Below are 21,144 nucleotides of genomic sequence, written 5' to 3'. Positions count from 1 at the left end.
GGTTCCCATTTAGCTGAAGCTCATATTTTCTGATGCACAGATCTTGGATCTGTCATTAGCTGATCACTTCTGAATATGGAAAACTTAGTGCTTGGGGCATTACAGTGGAATTCAATATCCTGGTATACCTAAATCAGCCTGCAAAGTCCTCTTTTGTTCTGGGCAGCTGCAGACTTTTTTTCTCATTCGTCAGAGTAACAGAATGAAAAAAACCAAGAACTTTAGCTGGCTGAAAACATGTAAAATTTCCCTTTTAAAATATTCAGCAAAGCAAGTAGCTTGAACACTAATAATCATGATTTTATTAATTCTTGCTCTCTGGATTCTGTATTTTTTTTGCAAACTAAAATGTCAGTCAGTATTCATAAGAAGGTAAACTGGCTTTATAGACCAACCAAGATAATAACAGAAGAATATACTTATCCTAGTTGATATGCTGCTTCAGTAATCTCCTTATGAGATACTGAGTATTGTCCTAAGCTACTCTTCATTGCACTTTTTTGATTACTTGTATGCATGAAGAAAGTGAGAAGAACATCTGGAAGAGTGGATTATGGAAAGACGAGTTTTCTGGACAATACTTTTGAAGAGATGTCTAAATCATGTTTTTCCCTGACACTTTCATGGTAGTTGAGAAAAAGCATGTCCAAAATTTGGTTTTGCATGGGCCTGTGTGGTTTCTGGCTAGCTAAATGGAATAAACAAGATTCTTCAGTTGCTGGGTTGTCAGCTGACAATGCAAATCAGTGCTACCCTGTTGTGTGCTAACCTTTACTTTTTTCCTTTCTAAAAAAAAAAAAAAAAAAAAAAAAAAAGACAGATCACAATGGTTTAGAGCATGAGGATTTTTTACAAGAGTAATATTCTCCCCCAAAAACCTGTTTTCTTTCTCAACTAGTGAAAAGGAAGTTTCAGACACAGAATCACTGAAAGCAGACGTTTCATTCATCTACATGCAAATCACCACTATAAACCATGCTTGAGTCTCACAGGGAAGATTGGAAGTGACACAACCTCCAAGCAAAACCGGGAGCTCAGCCTATTTCTGCATAACAAGTGCTGTAACTGATTGAAAGCCGTGAATTTTCCATCACTTTCTCACAGGCTGCTGAGTGTCTTGTTTCCTTGGCATTTCTGTTTCTTCCTAATTTCAGAACTGGAGAGTTGAATTCTTCACCTTTCAGCTCCTGCTGTATAAACCAGTGGTCAGAATCAGTAAATGTTCCAGCTAAGATGGCACACTCCACAGGCCTGTCTGCGCTGCTGAATGAAATATTGAAACTTAAACTATTTCCATTACACAGAACTGTCGTCTTATGATAATTCTGTTGCATATTAGGTCCTAGGATTTGATAAAGTAATGCTGTGGTCAAAGCAGTGGAATTTATTCCCATTACTCATTTTCTCATCTGTTTTCTTTGTGGGTTTTGTTGTTGTGGTTTGTTTTTTTTTTAATTTGCCTTCTCTTCAGAATCGTATGCCCACCAGCGAGACAACTTACAGCCATGCTGTTCCTTGTTCACATTTTGAATTATGTCTTTAAGTGAGGGCTCTGATTTCTTTCTTTCAGCTAGTGCCAATGCTGATAACCCTGTTCTGCTTCTAGCATGATAAACCTTTGGGAAGGAACAATTTCCATCATCAGTTTTGATGTTTCACTGCAAGGCAGAAAATGCCCACACTGTCCTTTGGCTTTCTCCTGATTTCATAAGTAAGCAAAGCATAACAGAGGAAGCTTGCAATCAGCCATTTCTGTCTGGGTAATATACACAGGAGGCTCCATTTCCACCCTATTCAGCTTTTGTCAGGTTGCTTCTCTTTGCTGCTTCTAGTTTGTACCTGATGATATCTTTATTGGCAAGTTGGGGGTAAAGGTGAGATCTGGAGGGAATCTTTTGGTGAAGGGTGCCTGTTGAGAACTTGTTCTGTCAACTCAGTTGAGTTCCACCTGTTAAAAATCAAATGCAGTTTTTTGCTTTACTTCTTTTTGGAAAGCAACTGAAAGGAGCTTTTTCTCTTCCTGTGGCATCATTTTCTTGTATTTTGTCATCCATGAACAAGCATGACTATATGCAAGTTACTGCTGATAACGGAAGAATAAGCCCATGAGGCCCTATCCTAACTGCTTCTCTCTGTCACCCCGGGGCTTGAGGTTGCAATGTAGGCAGCAGATTCCTGTTGCTGACATCTCTGGTGTCTGGTCTGATGTGACAGCAGTTCTCTATGTGCCTCCAAAAGAGGCAGCTGAGCCAAGATCCATCCACCTCATTCCTGTGCTCCAACAGCTCCAATTGGGGATCAAGTCCTGTTTTGCCAGGTGCTCCACAAATATGAAATAAAAGATGGTCTTCACAGCAGCAACCTACTTCTAGTTCACAAGAGATGACAGCAGATTGCGTGCTGCAAGTGAACGGGCAGGGCTCACTCTGTATGAGCTGGCAAGGATAAAGCAGCTATGAAACAGAGAGCTGAGTCTTCATTACATGGTTTTCCCAAACCCCGAAAGTTCAAACCCCCCAATGACCTATCTGGCTTTGGACTTGGGCAGTCTTCTGCAGCTTAAGGGTTGACAGGTCGTTTCTGGCACTTTTCCCCCCTGCTGAAAGACAGATATTTTCTAGTTGTTGACAAAAATGGAAAAACAAGAAATTCAGTCTATGTTCTTGTTAACCATTTAAAAATGTCTCTTCTGGAGAACAGCTAGCTGCTCTTTCATCAAACCTGCAAAGAGGGATTCTACTGTGACATTATAAGAAGCTTGCACTAAATGCTTTGACAAAAACCATGCACACTTCGAAATGAAATCTTATTTATTGTGGTGTTATTAAAGTGCTAAATAAACAGACAAACTCAGAAGAGCTGGTAGGATGTGGGCGGATGAATAAATGAGCTTTGATGGCAATGTCAGTCAATGCTAATTCCTATCCTTTGAAGAAAGTGTGATAAACACAGCTGCCAGAAGTATGATCTGAAATTGCTCTAATTAAAATTAAATTTAACTGGAATGAAAGCAGCTGAGCACCTTGCTTTGTTTCCTTTTTAGCTGGACTAATTCAGAAAATAATGACTTTCCAATTCTTTCCTGAACAGGTAGGAGGGTAAGTTGTGTTAAATATATATAAGGATCTGAGTATGCACAAAACTATCATATGAATTTCTGTGTTTGTATTCCTTTTATTGTATTTGCTACTCAGGATTTGTATCTTAATTTAGAATCTGAGATCTTCAAGGGGGAATTATCTGTACTGGCTGCTAAACACTTTCTTCATAGAAACATGGGGAGATTTTGTAAGTCCCTCATGTTTGTCTCTTAAGTAAGTTTATGCGTTAACAGTAAAAGACAGACAAGGGTGTTTCAATGTTATGAACTATTTAACTGCTGATCAGGACTAGGGATGAGAATAAGAAGTCACTGTAAAGAAAGACATCAAGGGAGAAAAGATTAGAAACCAAAGACAGATGATCTTTGGATAATCCCTCATTTTTTCTCTCCTCTTTGTCTCAAACCACCTTGCTCCTTTTTGTAGATGTTTTGAAGGATCCAAGCTTTGCAATTTTACTTTGCAAGTAGAATTTTGATTGGGCTCTGATCTGGATGGCTACTCCTTTTTGGGAGAGATGAAAATGAAGCAGAGTGATAGATTATTTCAGGGTTGCGTTTGGGATTTTTTTGTGTCCATTATTTTCTGAAGAAATCTAATTAGTTACAGAGAACAGTGTAGCCAGAAGTAAATAACTGATCTCTCTCTCTCTCTCTCTCTTTGATTTGTGAGTGCTATTGATTTTGAATAAAGAGATCTGTGTCAGAATTTAATGCCATAAAATAAAAATATGGATATATCTCTAGATTTTACATAGAGAAATATTTTGCTAATTTAGAAAGATATCTTCTATCAGTGCCATCTATCAATTTCAAAATGTGTTAATTACGGCAAATCGAGCTGATGAGAAGTTCCATTAGTTTATAGCATCTCTTCCACGTGTGAACACTAGATGGCAATGAAAGACAAGGAGCTGTGGTGTCGAAACATCCCGAATTTCTCGAGGTTAGAGTACTTCAGTGGAGGGATCACTGAAGCACAAATGATATCCTGTAGGTATATTTTGTGAAAAAAGGGAAGGTGTCGCAGGAATTACAGAAACTATATTACATGATTTAGTAGTCGCTTGAGCTGATAGAAGAATTAGAGATTAAGTGGCAGAATATGATATTAAGCGACCAGGCCTGGCAGCAAAGTCTGTCTGCAGCCAGACAGGCTAGAGCTTTTCCTCTTCCACTTGCTCACACTGCTTTGCAGAAGACATATCTCCTCTAAAATTCATATGCTCTCTCCCATTCACTGTTGTGCTCCTTGAGCACATCTGTAGTGCCAGACATGACAGAGTTAAAAACATCAACTTCCACAGCATTTCATGCTCTGATCCTACCCCTGTCTGACCAAACACAAGCTCTTGAGCTTATACAGGAGACGTGCTGCTGGCACTTAGGATGAGGTCTGAGTCAGAACTCAAGATTATAATGAGCCTTTAATAAAAACCATGTCAAGTGAACCCTAGAGGAAGAACAAGAAAGAAGGGAGGGGGTCAGTGTCTCTGACTCAGGCTGCAAACTGACTTGCAAATCATCGACAGTCTGACCCGGGGTGTTTCACATGCTTCAGACCGACTCTTAGCTGATTACCCTTGCAATGGGATGAAAGTGTAACAGCTTGTCACATGCAAGGATCACTGCAAATTATCCAATGTCTTATCCTGGTTTTAAAAATTATGGAGATGTACTTTTATTCCAACCGCAAAAGAAAGCGCTCAAAAGTTAGGAAACTCTGTGTCTCTGAGTAACAACGTACCTGTATTTCAGCCCATTCTGTGCACTAAATGAGGTGGAGGTCACTTGGGACAAAATGGTATGCATATGTAATTAAAAACTGAAGCATATGCACAAGATGGCACAATTACGGCTGTAGCAAGCTTTTCCTAGCATTTCAGCACTGGATTTACCCATCTAGATAATATTGTTTTCTATGTGTGATTTTTATATACAGTATTGAAATTTCTTTAAAAGCTTGAGGACAGTGCACTGCATGCAGGGGGATGCTGCAGGGGCCAGAGAAGGGATCTGTGTTACAGCCTGGGCTGAAACCATCCTAGGGCCGCTGTGGCCTGTGTGGTGCCCTGGGTGAGCCTGGGCCCCTCACCACGCTCCCCTCCTCCCTGCTCTTCCTGGCCTTTCTGCCACGTACCCTGTCTCTCCTCCATGATGACAGAGACCCTCTGCAACCACCTCAAGTTACAGGGCAACTGCTGAGAGCGCCAGGTTTAGTTTCTTTACTTAATTCCTCCAGGAAAAAAAAAAACCAAAACACCAGATTTTCCACTGGTAGCATTATGCTCGTTCTCCTTTCGTTACTGTAATTATCTAACACTGAAGAGAATCGTTTCAACCCGAGATACGACCTTCCTTCTGTTTAGATCTCTTTTTAAAACTGTCTGTATGAGGCTGTCATTCTTTGGAGAGTTTTAGAAAGCTTCCCCGACACAACCCCTGCCCGCTTTCAGGGCTTGGGCGCAGGGGGAGGACGGGGACGGGCCCTCTGGCGACCTCCTCGCCCGCACGGCCCTGCGGCCACACTCAAGATGGCGGAAGGCAGGCGCCAGGCCGCGCGCCGCGCTCAAGATGGCGCCTCTCCCGCCCCCTTCCCCGCCCTCCCGGCGGTGACTTCCGGAGGGAGAGGGCGTCCGTCCCATGGTAACTGCGCCACGGTGGAGACGCCGCCGCCGCGGGGGCTGCTCGCTTCCTGCCGCCACCCGGGCCAACAACAACGGGCAGCCGCCGCCGGGGCTCTGCCGCCGGCAGCCGCCAGGTACGCGCCGCCGGGGGGGCCAGCGGCTCTCCCCGCCCGCCCCCGGCCGTGAGGTGAGAGGAGCCTGCCGGGGGCGGGCGGGCCCCGCGGGGCGGTCTCTCCGCGCCGGCGCTGAGGTGTGCGGCCCCCGCGGCGGGAGGGCGGTACCGGCCGCGTCAGCCGCAGCCGGCTCCGGCGGGCAGCCGGCAGCCCGGCGCGGGCGGCGGCGGGGCCCCTCAGCGCGGCGCGGGCGGCGGGCAGGCGGACGGGCAGCCCGTCTGCCTGCTTGCCGCCTCCCGTCCGCCGGGACGGCTCCCTCCGCCTCCAGCCCCTCCGGGCTGGCGGGCGCGCCGCGGGCCCCCCCACCCCGCCGCCGTGCGGGAGCGGCTCCCCCCCGCCTCCGCTTTGGAGTAGGTCGGGCCGGTGGCTCGGGGGAGGCGGCGGCGGCCCCGGCCCCGTGCTCCGGCTGTAGCGGGGGGAGTAACCCCCTCGCCTGGGAGTAGCGCCCCGGGACCCGTCCCCCCGGGACACCGGCGTCTCCTCCGCGGGGGCGGGAGAGCTCTCGTTGGGGTGGAGGTGTGCGGGCGGTGGGGGTTGCCCTCGCAGCCGCTGGGCAGCCAGCGGTGCCCATGTGTCTTCTGAGCCTTATTTTGAAACATGTACAAATGAAAATTTTTTTAAGTTCACTTCTGAATTTTTGTGTTTATTTTAGTGGGAGCTGGGGCTTTTTTTTTTTTTTTTTTTTTTTTACAAAAAAAGGTGCTCAGGCACCTAACTTTTTTCATTCATTGTGAACTGAAATATGATCAGCCTTTGGTGTGCTTTTGGTCTTTGTTCAGGCACACACTGCTTGTAGTTGCCTAGTTCATTTGTTAGGAGCAAAGACTCTGAGAACACAAGGTGTACAGGCAGTGGTTTCTACAGGGTACTCATATGGCAGCTCCTGACTTCTGCCTGCGCAACCCGTATTCTGACAAGCTGCTTAAGCATTGCTTCCAGTGGTGGTGGCAAGTGCTGGAGATGCGCTGGGGAGACCATTAAGGCAGAGGTTTGTTCAGAGATGTACATCATGAGGAGCGCACAAGCCTCTCCGGTTTTTGGATTCGCTGCAGGTGACCAGTGACTGTGTTACCAGCGATGGCATCTGCAGCTATTGCAGCTAGCTATCACTGTACCCCACTTACGGAATGGTTAGCTCCCACGTGAAGGACGGCTCACCTGGTGGTTTCTTCCCATCTTTCTCCTAGTGGAGGAGGAGAGGATATTAGAAGTTTAATTAAAAACACTTCTGTGAGGAAGGCAATAGGACTCTATCTGTGTTCTCAGCCTCTGGATAAGATTGAAAAATATGATTTTGCAGAATGGTTGATGGTTCATGTTGTATGTCAGCAAATGAGAGCCATCTCTTTTCAGGAGAGGGATGAAGAGCTGCAGTTACTCAAAAGTGTGTCTGTAGCGTGTGTGTGTTTTAAATGAACAAAAGCGGTCTGATCAGAATTGCAAGTAGCTTCTTATAGAATATCTGATTTAGACAAACCTGTAAAACAGTAACAAGCAGGATAAGGCATCCAGATTGTCAGTGGGCTTTATAAATGTGCTCAGCTTTAAAAGTGTTGACTGGTGGAATTGCAGGGGAGTAAAAATGCAACAAAGCAGTTGGGACAGATAGGGACTGGGAATAAGGTGGGATTTCTTAACTGGGCAAAGGGGTAAGAGCCTTAAGCAAACAGCCTGCAGTGATAGAGGTGGAAGAGATATAGTGTGAAACAGCCAAGGGGAGGTAACAGACTTTGGAGAGGGGAAGCTAGGAAAACATAAATATGTAAAACACTGGCATTTACACACTCTTGTGGCAACTACTTAAGTTTGTAATCACTAAACTGTTGACTCAATAATGCTTATAAACATTCATAGTATATTGTTTATAACATTCACAAGTTTATATTTATTTTACATACATTTGCCTTTTACTCTGTGAAATAAGCTTGACTTGTGCTGCTCCGGTTTTTTGGTAGCTCCCAGAAACTGCCACTGGTATTGGCATACTGCTGTGCTGATTGCTGAATGTACAAGTGAACTGACATGCAAATTACAGATGCAAACAAACATCCAGGGTCTCTTTTTTTTTTTTTCTTAAGTAATTATCTTTAAATGTTAAAGTAACAAAACACAACAGCCTTTAACATTAGTATTCTATTTAGGAATAAAATGGTTGAACTACACCATGATTGTAGTAGAAGATATTTTGGGAGTCATTAAATCGAAAGGAAAATCAAATTCTGCAGAAAGATTTATTTCCTCCTTTACAGTGAAGTGAGTAATATCCTGTAGTAATATAATAGCCTAGTTTGAGGACACAGTTATTTTGAGATTAGAAGCTTAAATGTGTACATCAGTTAAAGGCAGATGGATGCTGAAATTGGGACCTGATAACTACAGTGGTGCAAAATATGGAAGACTGCATTAGGATGTGAGACTGCATAACATAACTTGGAAGGTTTTTTTTTTTCCCTTTTGGGGGTGTTGTCTGTATATAGGGAAAAAAACAGCAAGGATTGGATTTACCTTTTTTTTTTTAACCTGCTTTTGAACTCATTGTAGTGGAGTTAAGGTTGTTTGAAGGTTATATAATGCGATAAATAAGGCTGCAGTGGTGACTTTGCCTTCATGGAACCTGAGCGTGGGTGGCTGGGCTGTCCTCTGTATAGAGCAGTACCTTTGCTTCAGTCTGATTGCCTTGCTTGCTCATTAATGCGTGAGAGGCATCACTTCAGAATGAAGCATGTTCTCTATTTTTTAGCAGACAGACTCACAGCATTGCTGAGAAAGTAGGGTTTTTCCCTTCGTTTTTTTTTCTCACTCCTTCTTTCCAAATCTGCTGCCATTGCAGATTCCCAACTCTGTTGGCGAATGCCATGTAAAGCTATTTTTGACTGATCAGAGAATTACTGTAGCAAGAACAAAAGACATTGATGGGGGCAAGCAGTCCCAAGGGGCCTTGAGAAGAAAGAGATGGAATTCAGATTAGTAGCCTCCAAAAAAATCTTGCCGTAGAAGAGGTGAAAAATAAGACTATAAAAGAACAAAGGTAAAAAGAACATATGAAAACACTTAGTTCTCATAATGTTACCCTTTCCCATGAGGAGGCTTTTTGACTGGCTTTCATAGTAATGTTTCTCATATGTTCACCATAGATTTGAGCAGTAAGCTCTACTTTTCCTCTAAGCCTTTAACAGAGCTGATTGATTTATTAGCTTTGATAGACGTATAGAATTAGTTTCAAACTTTGAAATACATAATAAGCACCTCAGATAATTAGCAAGCCTACAACTATCTCTCTTTAAAGTGATCAATGGCATTAATTTGGTTTGGTAACCATGGCTATTTTCTTGTTCAGTGACCATATGGTATTTCTGAGTTTAGTGTGACTTCCTGTGAGCAGTTTTTACAGAGTCAGCTGGGCTTTAGTGTGAAGTGCAGCAAAAATTAAACAGTATGGGAAGGTGTGAAAATGTTCTTATATTAAAAAAAAAAAAAAAAGAAGGAAAAAAACCCCAGGTTGCTTTCACTTTGGTGTAAGAGTGGATTGTAGCATCTAAATCATACATTCAGTGAGACTGTAATGCTAAAATAATCAAAACTTGTAACTACTGCTTCTTTGACCCAAGTTTTTCATGCAAATAACTATTAAGAGAATGGTGTTTTGTTGTAAACAAAATAGTTCTTAGCTTTACTGAAAAAATGAGACCCCTTACAGTAAATTATCCTTTTAAGGGGATCTCTTCTTGATGTGTGATACACTAATGTTGTTGTTGCATGTGTCTTGACATTAAAAGAACAGCCACATGAAATTTCCATCTGAATTCTGATTTTTTGAGGCTTGCAGTAGTCAAAAAAAGTGTGAATTTTATCTGTCACATAATTTTTGGATCACCAAATCTAACAAGTCAGGAGCTTTTGAGAAACATTCTAGGCATCAAGGAGCACAGCCCAGCTGAGTTGGTGAAAGCTAGGATAACAGAGGATTCCTTCACTGGGAACCCCTGAGCTGTGTGTGAAGCAATTTTATAAAGGTGAAAGGTGTTGGGTTTTTTAAGCTGACCTTTACTCTCTGCTTATTAATAGTTTAAATTGCTCCATGGGAGATTCTCCAGCATGCAATATTAAGAGAAATAAATCTGGCTGGGAGAGTTGTGGGGAAGGAGAACCAGTATCAGGTGGTGAACCTGGAAGGAAAAGACCTAAAAGCAGAAGCAATCAAGCCAGGTGAGTGGGGCAAGGAAAGAGGTGTTGGGGAAATGGAGTGGGGTGAAGTCAGGGGTTACAGGAGACTAAAGGTTGCTAGTGACTATGTAGGGTAGCATAGACCTCATGAGAATGAGTTTTTCTGGGGGGGGAAGGTGGAGGAGAGACAGAGGGAGGAACTGGTTGGTATATAAGAGGCAAAGTGCCACATGAGATTAAGTAGAAATACTTATACATAATTAAGTAGAAAGGAGTGGCAGGCATGAGAAGAACTAGTGACTCTAAGGTGCTGCACGGTCTTGGAGTGTGTAGATGGAGATGAGAATGGGGGCATGCGGAGCCCGTCCCTGTGAAGGGAAACCTGAGTGCTGAGGTGGGGAACTGAGGGGCTTGTACGGAGACAGCTTAAGGCATGAGGCACAAAATGAGAGGAGCTGTACCAGTACCCTCAAGAGGGACGTGGTAGGGTGTCACACTGGCTGTCCACAGTGGTGCAGAGCCCAGAGTGGTGGTCACAGCGTGCACAGCTTACAGAAGCTGTGAATGGAAACACTCTTTCTGCCCTCCCTGTTCTTATTCCTCTCCCCATCTTTATTCTCTATGGTAGATGTGAAAAACTTGATTTCTGGTGTGTAGGTATAGTCAGCCTATGACTGGAAATAATGTTAGCTTTCTACATTTATGTCTCTGAAGAAAGGTCTTGCTGTATATCTTAATCTATAGCATTATTGTTTTTGTAGAAACAGAGAAACACAGCATGATAAAACCATTCTTGTGCTGTCTATAGTACAACATAACCCTTGTGGTATGTAACACAAATTAACAAAAAGGACTGAATTAACCCATAACTATTAGCAGATGGATACTGTGTTTTAGTCTTGTATAGTCTCTCCTTGTGAATGAACTTGACAAGCAGACAAAATGGGAAGGGGATAGCTCTGGCTTTAATAGGAGGAAATATTTCCCTTGTCATTTGAAAACACCTTCTGGGGTGACGGGTGCATGCCCAGCAATAGCACTTTCTTGTGCAGAGCCATAGTGTTTAGGAATTAAACAACTGTTATTCCTGGATTGTCAAGAATCTCTGCCCCTTCCCCAAGCATTAATTCTTTATCTTCTGTCTTTATGTAACCAAGGTTGGTCAAGGGCTGTAAACAGCCTTGTTTTAGACTTCCTAGTATTTCTCTATGCCGTTGCCATCCTTGCATGTGATAAGACATGCCTGTTGGAGCTGTACCAAGGAGTAAATCTCAAAGGCAGGAAGTTTTATTGCCACAGCTAATACTGTGCTTGTGGCTTGCTTTTGAAAAGTATTGCATTTGCTGTTTTCCCTGAGTGTTTGAAGAGTATATCAGTGAGCATTGTTTTAGGTTGGAATGTTTAAGTACAGCATCATAATCTTCCTGTGACTTGCACCTGCCTGTCTGATCAATGAGTATGCTTTAAAAATATCTTAAATATAAAATGACTAACTTAAGAAATCGGTTCTTTCAATGTGCATACCTTTAAGGCTTCTTTATCAATGTCATATTTAATTGTACGTGTAACATAAGAATTTTTCTATGTTTTAGCTTAGGGAAGATGCATTTGCCACTGATACATGTTCAAGCTGCCTTTTGTGAAGTGCTTGTCTGTGATTAAATATTTATACACAGGATGGAGCATCAGTTGTGAGGTTTTGTAAACACAAAATCCATTCTACCTGGAATGTGAGTGGAATGATACTGCTCAGATTACACTTGTGCTTTGGAGTAGTGCTGGAGTTACAGCTGGGATTTCTGGGGTTTTTGGAGTTCTTTTTTTGTTTTCATTTTTGCGAGGCTTCTTCATTTGTAGTCTTCCGAGTTTTGTGCTTTCCTATTAGTTCTAAGACATGGTAGGTGCTTGCTGTCTGTAGACTTGGACTGAAGATCCCTTCTAGACTTGATGTGAACTTAAAAGACTGTCAAACGGGAATTTTCTCCTGTTTGCTGAAAGTAGTTTTTATGCTCAATAATACAGCTGATAGGATCCATTTCTAAAGGTAAAAATATTTAACATTGGAACACGCTCATTGGGCAGCATTTCTTGGAATTTGCATAAAAACTGGGTGATGTGGAGATGTCTTTGGGTGGGAGCAAGGAAGAGGGGGATTTGGAGAACTAAGTAATTAATTAAAGATTGCTGCAGTTGTGATGTTTTGGGCTTAGAAAATTACAGAGTACTATGCCACATAGTTTGAGTATGTAAGTAAGTTAAAATTTTTTCTTTAATATGTATGCAGTTGAAAATAATTATATAAAGCTGAAGGAAATTTTTGCCTCTTGGAATAAACTTTACTCTAGTCTTAAACATATGTTCTCACTTATTGTTGCTAGCTTCTTTAATACCATAAAAAACTACAGCAGGTATTGCAAGAATTCAGTAACTTAATCTTAACTCTTTGAAGTTAAATCATGTGAAATGTATGTCATGCTGATATCTTTATAAAAACATAATGGAATTAAACCCGAAATCATTATTAAAACTAAAAGTAAGATAACTAATGTAGTTTAGAACTCACTTCTGTGACAGTAAAGTCTAAGATCCTGAGTAGTCCTAGAAAGTTTTTGGGCCTGAATTAGTCATCATGTATTTTCTTTGATGGTGAAAAAGCAAGATTTGTATGAAGAGTTTTAGAGTATAGTATTTGTAAATGTATCATTGCGTAATAATGTTTATACGTTAAGACAGCCGAAAAGTAGTGTTATGGTTGTCTGTGAACTATAACTGGCTTTTTTTATGTGTAACTGCTTAACTGCCGCATCAGTAAACTGTTTTTCTCTGCTTAATCTGCTGTCAAGCAAAACCGATTTAAGATCTGCTGTAAACTCAGTACGTTGGCAACTTGTTCTCTGTTAAAAAATGGTGGAGATGGCATTAGTCAGAAAACAATTACTTGCTTTGTAAGTAGTGCTGTTGAGTTATGACTAAGTATATTGATTTGCCTGGCCAACACAAACTCCAGACAGATTTTTTTTTTTTTTCATGGCCTTTCCACGAGAGGTCACATGGCTGTTTGTTATTGCCTTGGATATGGTTGAGTTCTACAAACCAAACTGCTTTCTGGGAAATCTGAGAGGTTTTTAAATTATTTTTTTGCAAATTGATTTTGGTCACTGATCTGTGACGGATAGATTGGGGGAGGCTTATCGCTCTATGCTTAACTTTTCAAAATCTGTTACTTTGTAAAGCTCTTTAACTTCTCTTTGTCATGGCTTTACCAGTAACATATACAATAAAGTTACTGACTTTCAGAAATATATTGATTTCTACTCTCTTTACCATCTAGGCAGGAGAAACTAGCATCTGCTTGCTTGTGCCAAACATGGTTTTGTTGGGTTTTTTTAATTGGCATCTTTTCCTCTAATCCCCAAAGGTGATTTGAATATACTGTTCAGAGTTCCTTTCTGCATTTAGAACTTAGTCTGCTAAATCTGTAAAACCCACAAACTGAAGCTGTAATAATGGGTTTATGAGCCACTGAGGCTTCTTTCTACTTTTGAGGTCCAACAGTAATTTACAGAGCTCCTTCTTGTCTACTCTACCTTTCAGTATTACCCTCTCTCTTTCAGGGAAGGGTCTGGTGGTCACTGACTTACTGTCAGAGGTTCCAAATTAATGTTTAGTAAACTGGTAATAGTTGGTCTGAATGATATCCCAAAATGATTATACTGCTTTGTTCTTCAAGGCTTAATGCCAGCTCTGTTAACCCTGTTAAGAGGATGTTCTGTGGTATCTTGTTTGCCTTTACTGGAAACCTATATTCTTATTTGTGTTACAAATTTTCTCCATTGTATTACAGCTCTAAGCAGAATGACTCGGGTGGAGTCGAAAACAAATACAGTAAGTGAAAAGATTGAACAAAGTAAGTATTCTGGTAGTGCTTAATAAGATCTAGTTATCTTTTATGTGTGAACTGCTTCTGGGTAGTCTTCCATGATTTACTATTTAGTGTAATAAAACATGGGCAAAACCAAGCACTTACGGTTATTGCATGGAGAAGGGCAGGTGGGGGTGGTAGGAACTGATGCAGCAATTTTGTTCTAATGCTCAAATTTTTCTTTTTCACAATTACTTTCTTTCAGTGAATTTAGACTAGCTTCCTGAGAGTCTATCTATAAATAACAGTATCAAGTAGTTTTAGTTACAGATGTGGCTGCCATGTGCAGCAGCTGTGCTCTTACTGTGTGTAATGCTCTAGATTAGGGTGACAGCCCTTGTTGGGAAATACAAATCAGAACTTCCTACTACAGCATACAAGCCCAGTAATGTGGTCTTGCTTTCTGCTTATGTGTTCGTGGCATAAGACTATTCAATTCGCTAAGCCAGCAGAAGACTACTCGCTTAAGTTAGCTTTCTGGTTAGCAAGTTGAATGAACTCAACACGTGGTCAAATGTACACCAGCATGACTGGTACAGCTCAACCAGAATAGGAGGCAAGAGACCTCATTTAGCACTGATGAGGTATTTGGTGATCAGTTGGATCATTTCCATCTGTAACATAAGGCTTTGTTTTACTGGACTATTGATAACTTGAATGTGAGATGCTGCTGGGCTTTTACTAAATTAGGGTGAAGACAACTAATGAAAGAACTGAGTAGTGAAAATATTCGAAGAAATCAATTGGTTGCAACCTTTTTGGAAAAGGTTTGGATGAACCTTTTTTCAGAAATATTTAAAATTTCTGGCTTTCTACTTTCATTAAGTATGGTTTTCTTTCTGTAAAGTTGGTTAAGAGCACATATTGGCTGAGAGTTCTGACACTGAGACAAAGTTAGGTTAAACAATTTTAGAATAAAGAATAAAAGGTAAATATGGTTAAATAGTAGAAATGCATGATACAAAGGAATTGTACTATACAACAAGCTGTTTACATTCGTGTGTTCCTGTCTCTAGAGATGTTTTTCTTCAGGGCTAGCTCTTTCTCTGTATCTGGTCAAGCATGTTTGATACTAAGGGCATCCTTTTATGCTTACTACAATTAAGACAGTGTACTTATACCACATATATATATGGTGATAAGAAGAATAAGGGCTTGGCCTGCTACTAAGTAGAGAAATGTAACATGATGTTGAGAAAACTGTATGGTTAGTGGACTTGTTGCTTCAGATTTATCTTTATTTCAGGATAAGATGCAATTATACCTCTCCCCAGAAACAGAAGTGTAGGAACTTTCCTTAGATAAGGAAAATAATGAAGAATACTTATAAAAGTGCTAATTTGAAAAGCAGATGAAATTCAAACAAGGTTATTTTGCTTCACATGGTTCCTGGTCTCAGAACTGTTATCAGTTTCCATGTAGACAGATGAAGCTCTTTAAAGAGGGGGAGAAGCCAAGCCAGGACCTGTATCTGAGAGGGGCAGGTGGAAGAGAACTGCTAGAGAACTGGAGACTACCTGCAGAAACATTGCAACAAATATGAACTGTTTGGTAAGCTCTTCAAGTAATAAATACAAAGGTGTTAAACATAAATGTGGATTTTCTCAAAATTCACAAGCAGTCAAATCTCCTTTCATGACATGGTATCCAGTCTTGTTTGGATGGAGCAAATACCATCTTAGTTTAATGAACTATTCTAATGCTTTTGTCTGTATGAAAAGCAAAGTTTCTCTGAATACGTTGGTGAAAAACCTTAAATAGTTTCGTGGATCACTGTTAGACCGGAGGATGTCTAGACTGAATGGTCTCTGCAGAGTTCTGTCACTAATTTCAACTTAAGTGAAATGTTAAGACTATGCAATATTAGCAGCAGATGGTACCAAGCCAAGAATTGCTGCAGGTGTGTTGGAAAACATGGTTAGGGTTCAGAATGATTTGAAGAAAGTGGAGAAGCAGTCTGAGGAAGAATATGCCTTTTGGGATAAAGACAAGACTCAAGATCCTCCATTTATTGATCATCTCAGTACAAGTAGACAATGGGGAAGTAGAGTGAGCTTTGTGCAAAGGAGCTGGGGATGTTGCAGTTAACAAACCAGACGTGGTTCTGTTAACATAGATGTTGCAAACAAGTCAGATGTACTGTGATACATAAGCAGGATAATTTCCCATAAATCACATGACAGTCCTTCATTCTAGGCTCGGGCATTTCACCTCAGGAAAAGCTAGAGTACTTAGAGTGTAGAAGAAAGTAAAGAGAACAAAGTCTTGAAATGTAATTATTTTATTCACAGAAAGACTTGAACTGTTTTCCTTAAAGAACAGAAGACTACAGGGAGAATGAAGAGTTGTCTTCAGGTGAGATATAAACAAGAAGAGAGCGTTTTTCACTCTAGCCACTTGACTATAGAACCGTTGGTAATGTGCTTACACTGCAACAAAGATAATGTAATTGGACACTAGAATTGTGAACCACTGGAACAGATTGCTTGGGAAGACTGGTATTTTCATTTTTAGAGTGCCTTATAAGGCACAGATTAGCTATGTCTAGACTGTGCTTTTCTCCTTCAGTCCTGAGAGGCAGTATTAGCTGATTTATTGAGCTCCTTGTCTACCATTATTTAATAGTATTAGAAAATCCTAGAAGGGTTTCTGGAAAGCAGGGGCATACAAATTAAAAAGATATCAAAGTGGTTAATAGCATTGGGCCCATGTTAATCACTTTCTCACTTTTGTGCTAACAGTCTTGCTATCAAAATTGCACATCTGCATTTCCACTCCTTGCTCTTCAAAGAAGAGTAATATTGCATTGGGGGAGAGGGGGGAACTACTTCTATAAATTTCCTGTCTCACTTCCATTGCATGACTGTAAATATATTCCTGTTGATATACACTTAGTGTATACTGGTGGCTACAAACTTCCAGAATCATCTTTCTTCCCCAGCTCCGTATAAAATTGTTTTGGGAACAAGGGAAAAATTAGACTCTTCAAACCCCATGGAAAGTTTGATACTAGATTCTGAGATTTCAGACTGCTTTGCTCATTACTGCAAGTTAGAATTAAGATAGAAAATAAAACATTCCCTCATTAGCAGATACAAGCCTTTATCTTAAATGCCCTTTTTCCTAAACCTGGCAAACAAGATGCATGAATAAGAGGCAAGTGTAGCCTGGTAGCAGGAGCTTGGGCCTGGGAGACAGAACTGTCAGCATCTTAATCTTAGATATGATGTTGAATTATGTTTTGCTGACGGGCATGTTTAATTACTGGCCCTGTTTTCCACACGTCAGAACATAATGCTGTAAGGATTAATTTTTGTCTGTAGTTACAGAGATGAAAACTCTGACATATATCTCTTTCTGCTTTAAAAGTTAGTATGTAAGCCCAGGGTTTTCATTCATGGATTCTTAGGTTGTGTTTGACAACTGCTACAGTATCTTCACGTTAAAGAACAACCATTTAAAAATTTGGTAGGTTAAAAATACCTATCACGGTAGAATTTACTGTGGTATTTTCCCTGGTCTTCGTATATGGAAAATGCAGCCTCTTGTTTTCTTCCTTTACTTTTTTTCTTCCGCACTACTGTTGAAGGTGGCTCCTTTCTCAAAGACTTCAGATGTATAGTATAGTTTGACTCTGTTCATGATTTATAAGGGTACAGAAAGCTGCAGTATTTAAATTTTATTGGCATCCAAGTTCTTTTTACTACTTAGCTTTCCTAAGTGAGGTGGCTACGTCAGTGTAAACTGATTTGACTTTTATCATTGTTATAGCAATACAGCTATCCTATGAATTTCTTTTTTTGATTTAAGTTCCTTAACAGGCTGGGGCCCATGCTAGTATGATGTCATTCTGGTTCAAGAAACCAGCAGCGTTGAATAGTGAGAGGGTGTGTGGGGTCTTTAGGGCAATGAAATACCTTTTTTTTTTTTTAACTGGTAGCATCAGACTGAAATCCCTGCAGGCTTCTTTCTGCAGGTGTGGGTTTTAAGCTAGGCCTCCACTGACATTTACATTTAAATTTATTATTACAGTGTCACCCTACAGGGTTTATAGTTCCTTCAGTGAATTCTTTGTGAAAGAACTGGCATCATTTTTTAAAAGGTTATGTTGAATTCTCGTTTCCACAGCACAAGTTGCCATGGATATGTCAGGTTCTTAATGTTTGTTTACATAGGAATGAGGTAGGGAAGGTTCATGCTAGCTATTTTCAAATGAATGTTCTGCATCCAAATGATGCTGTTCTCACTGGGAGTTAACTGGCCAGTGAATGTAAATTCTACTGTCTGTTTTGAAAGTGGATTAAGTTCGCTTTGGAATGAATTAATGCAGAGATGTTCATGTGTCTGTCTTTACTTTGCACTAGCTTGTCAGTTGCTCAGGTTGCTTTTTGTCCTCTGCAGTAAATTTTGCGTGTCCTGCAGTACTTTGGAGTCCTGTCAATCAGCATGTCAATAGGTAGACAATGTACATGTGTTATTGCAGTGCCCAGGAACTGAGGAATGCAGCATTGCCACTGTAAAACCTGCTGTATTTCATGCATCTTTCATGCACGAAGCAAGGAAAGGTCCTAGACTTCTCATGAGCTGGGAAAAGGGGATGGTGGATTTTGACTGGCTGAGAGCTGGCATAACAAGGAAATTAAGCCATAAAACTCCTGCATGCGTAGATCAGATGTCCAGGAGAGGCTAGTTACATAATACAACACTTGAAGTATGTTTCTGGTCAGCTCTCTGCCTTCCAAACCATCTGCTTTGCTCCTTTCTAACTACTCATTTACTTTCTTCCCCTTCCAAAATAAGGATCACAGAGATGAACGTGTTTATATAACCTTTCAAATCTTGATTCAGAAATACTGACCGCTGACTTTCAAGCCCTTGCAAACTACCTGCACAGCACACCAGACTCTGCTCTTGAGTAACCACTAGAAAAGGTATACAATTAAAACAGAAGTCAAATGTTAACTTGCTCCTTCCCCAAGTCACACTGTAACTGGCATGGGCAGGCATGTTTGAAAGCTGAAGAAAATGAGCCCTGTTTTTGTCATAGCGAAGATACAACTAGGCTACGTACTGCTTATGTCTCATTCTAAGCTGTGCAGTCCTTAAGGACAAGGCGAACAACTGTTGCAGGACACATGATTAGTTTTTTGGTCAAAGAAGCCAAAAGTCCAGAGGCAACATAGTGGAAAAGAGCGAAGAGGTGAATGTCCTCGTGTAGAAAGTGAAAGATGAGTAAGGAAGAAAAATGCCTGTTAAAGAAGCAGCTCTGTAAAATATGATGACCACTTTTAATGGGGCAAAAGAAACAATTAGCAACAGTTTTCTTGGTAAAACTGAGCCTTGTGTACATGTTGAGATAAACTTAATTCTGGAACTCCACAGCCACAAAGGCTCTGTCCCCTTCCACTTCATAATCAAAGGCAGGTTTCTTGAGCGGGGGAGAAGCCTGGGCATGATCTGTGTAGCACAATGCTGTGTACCAATGGCTTCCTATGCTATCTCTAATGTCAACCCTGTTTTATCTCACATGTAAACTTTATTAAAGGTATTTTGACAAAAACGTGATAGTCTTATACCTTGTGTGTTCCACAAACCTGAAATGTCTCTATGAAGGAGTGTCTTGTGTGTTTTAAAATGTGTAAATAAAGTACCCTTAGTGTGCTAATTTTAGTGCAGTACATCTGAGCTGAGTTTCCAAATGGAGGTAACAAGATGTTCCATGGGTTTGGTATCCATAGCAATAGCCAGAGAGGTGTCTTTGTGAAGTGATAGGTACAGAGATAGATGTGTTTATAAACTATACCTGTTTAATAGAAGAGCTCTTTCATGGCTTTTATGGATGTAGTGCAGAATATCTCTAGTGATTCGTGCAAGATAAATACCACTTAGCAGCCCCCACCAATAAACATCTTCATTTTCCACTCAGAATCTGAAACATATACTCTCTACTTTCTGTACCTGTTTGAAGATACAGGTTAGTTGGGTCCTTCTTTGTAGTCAAACATCCAGTCATGAGCGTGTCAGGGAGGGAACCTTTATCTTGCAGAACAGCAAGGCAAGCTGTAGTCTAATTTTCTTTGACACAAGTTCAGTTTCTTTGGGAGGAAAGTGGGCATGGATTTGATGACTCTAGTATCATGTCTAAAATTAAATGAAGTTGAGAATTGTCCCACTGGAATTGCTGAAAACCACAGATTTCTAGCTTTGGGTTTTGAGACCTGATACAGTATGGCTCCTTGCTGGCTCTAATATAGACCATATACCATAAATTTGCAAATTCAGCAGGATGTTATAAAATGGCAGTGCTTGGGGATGAATGCCTTTTGCAGTCTGTGCTTATTTCATTATATTAGGTGTTGTCTTAACAATCCCAAGCTCTGGTAATCGCCAGTGACCAAACACTCTTGCGTTAGTCTGCTTTTATGGCAGTTCAAGCCTACTTTCCAAGTAGATTTCTAGGTAAAAGTCACCTTGTATTTTTTTCTAATCATCCCATATGTCTATTTTCCATACTTGGAAATTGTGCTGTAGGCAGAAAAGCTACTTGGGCTAGTGACAGGGGAAGGAAACCCAAAGCACTATACATCTGCTGGATTACCTCATTTTCCATCAATCCTCTTGGGCTGACCCAACAGTTAGCTTCCAAAGCTGACGCTACCAGCCATCAAGATCCTAAATATTCACAAAGCAATCTCTGTTCAGTGTTTTCAGATTAACCCTTAATGCATGGTGAGAAAATGCCTCAGATGGAGAATGTCAGCAGGGAGGGGGAAGAGATACTAACCCAGAATGCTGTTCTCTTATTCTGAAAGGGATGACTGCTCCTGTGAGTGTGTTGATATGAAGGAAGCTGAGCAGCCACCTTGTTCTTAAGCTGTACTTGCCTCTCTATTGCTGTTCTGGAATAGCTCATGTGATATGAGGTACATTTTGAACTAAATAGCCAAGTGGATGAGGCATTAAAGTGAGAATGCTCAATCTATGGAAAGTGTTAGGTTCTGCTTCACTGGGGAAGACTTAATATTTATCTGTTTTTTTCTTCACAGCATGTTCACATAAAAGATTCTCTATCTCATGCAATAAATTTAGGCTTGCTCTATGAGCCATAAAAATCAGTCTTAATATTCTGAATTTGAGACTTAATTCTTCAGTATTGTT

At 40.8% G+C, this 21,144-nt stretch overlaps 1 protein-coding gene across 19 annotated transcripts in view; it reads left to right on the top strand.

The window, feature by feature from the left end:
* The first annotated feature begins 5,712 nt into the window (after positions 1-5,712).
* Positions 5,713-21,144, top strand: part of DISP1 (dispatched RND transporter family member 1) — a 96,365-nt gene continuing 80,933 nt past the window's right edge. For 4 of the 19 annotated variants that reach the window (XM_074817837.1, XM_074817826.1, XM_074817814.1 and 1 more), the window contains exons 1-4: positions 5,758-5,861; positions 13,909-13,971; positions 15,386-15,537; positions 16,278-16,341. The gene's annotated coding sequence lies outside the window, so the exon portion shown is untranslated. Of the gene's footprint in view, positions 5,915-8,540; positions 8,929-9,965; positions 10,107-13,908; positions 13,972-15,385; positions 15,538-16,277; positions 16,342-21,144 lie in introns of those variants that run through there. The other 15 variants (XM_074817828.1, XM_074817825.1, XM_074817823.1 and 12 more) reach the window with 14 other exon arrangements.

The sequence above is a fragment of the Strix aluco genome, chromosome 3, assembly GCF_031877795.1.
Source record: "Strix aluco isolate bStrAlu1 chromosome 3, bStrAlu1.hap1, whole genome shotgun sequence".
NCBI lineage: Eukaryota > Metazoa > Chordata > Aves > Strigiformes > Strigidae > Strix > Strix aluco.
The sequence above is the reverse complement of the archived record's forward strand: the minus strand, read 5'-3'. Positions and strand labels throughout refer to the sequence as shown.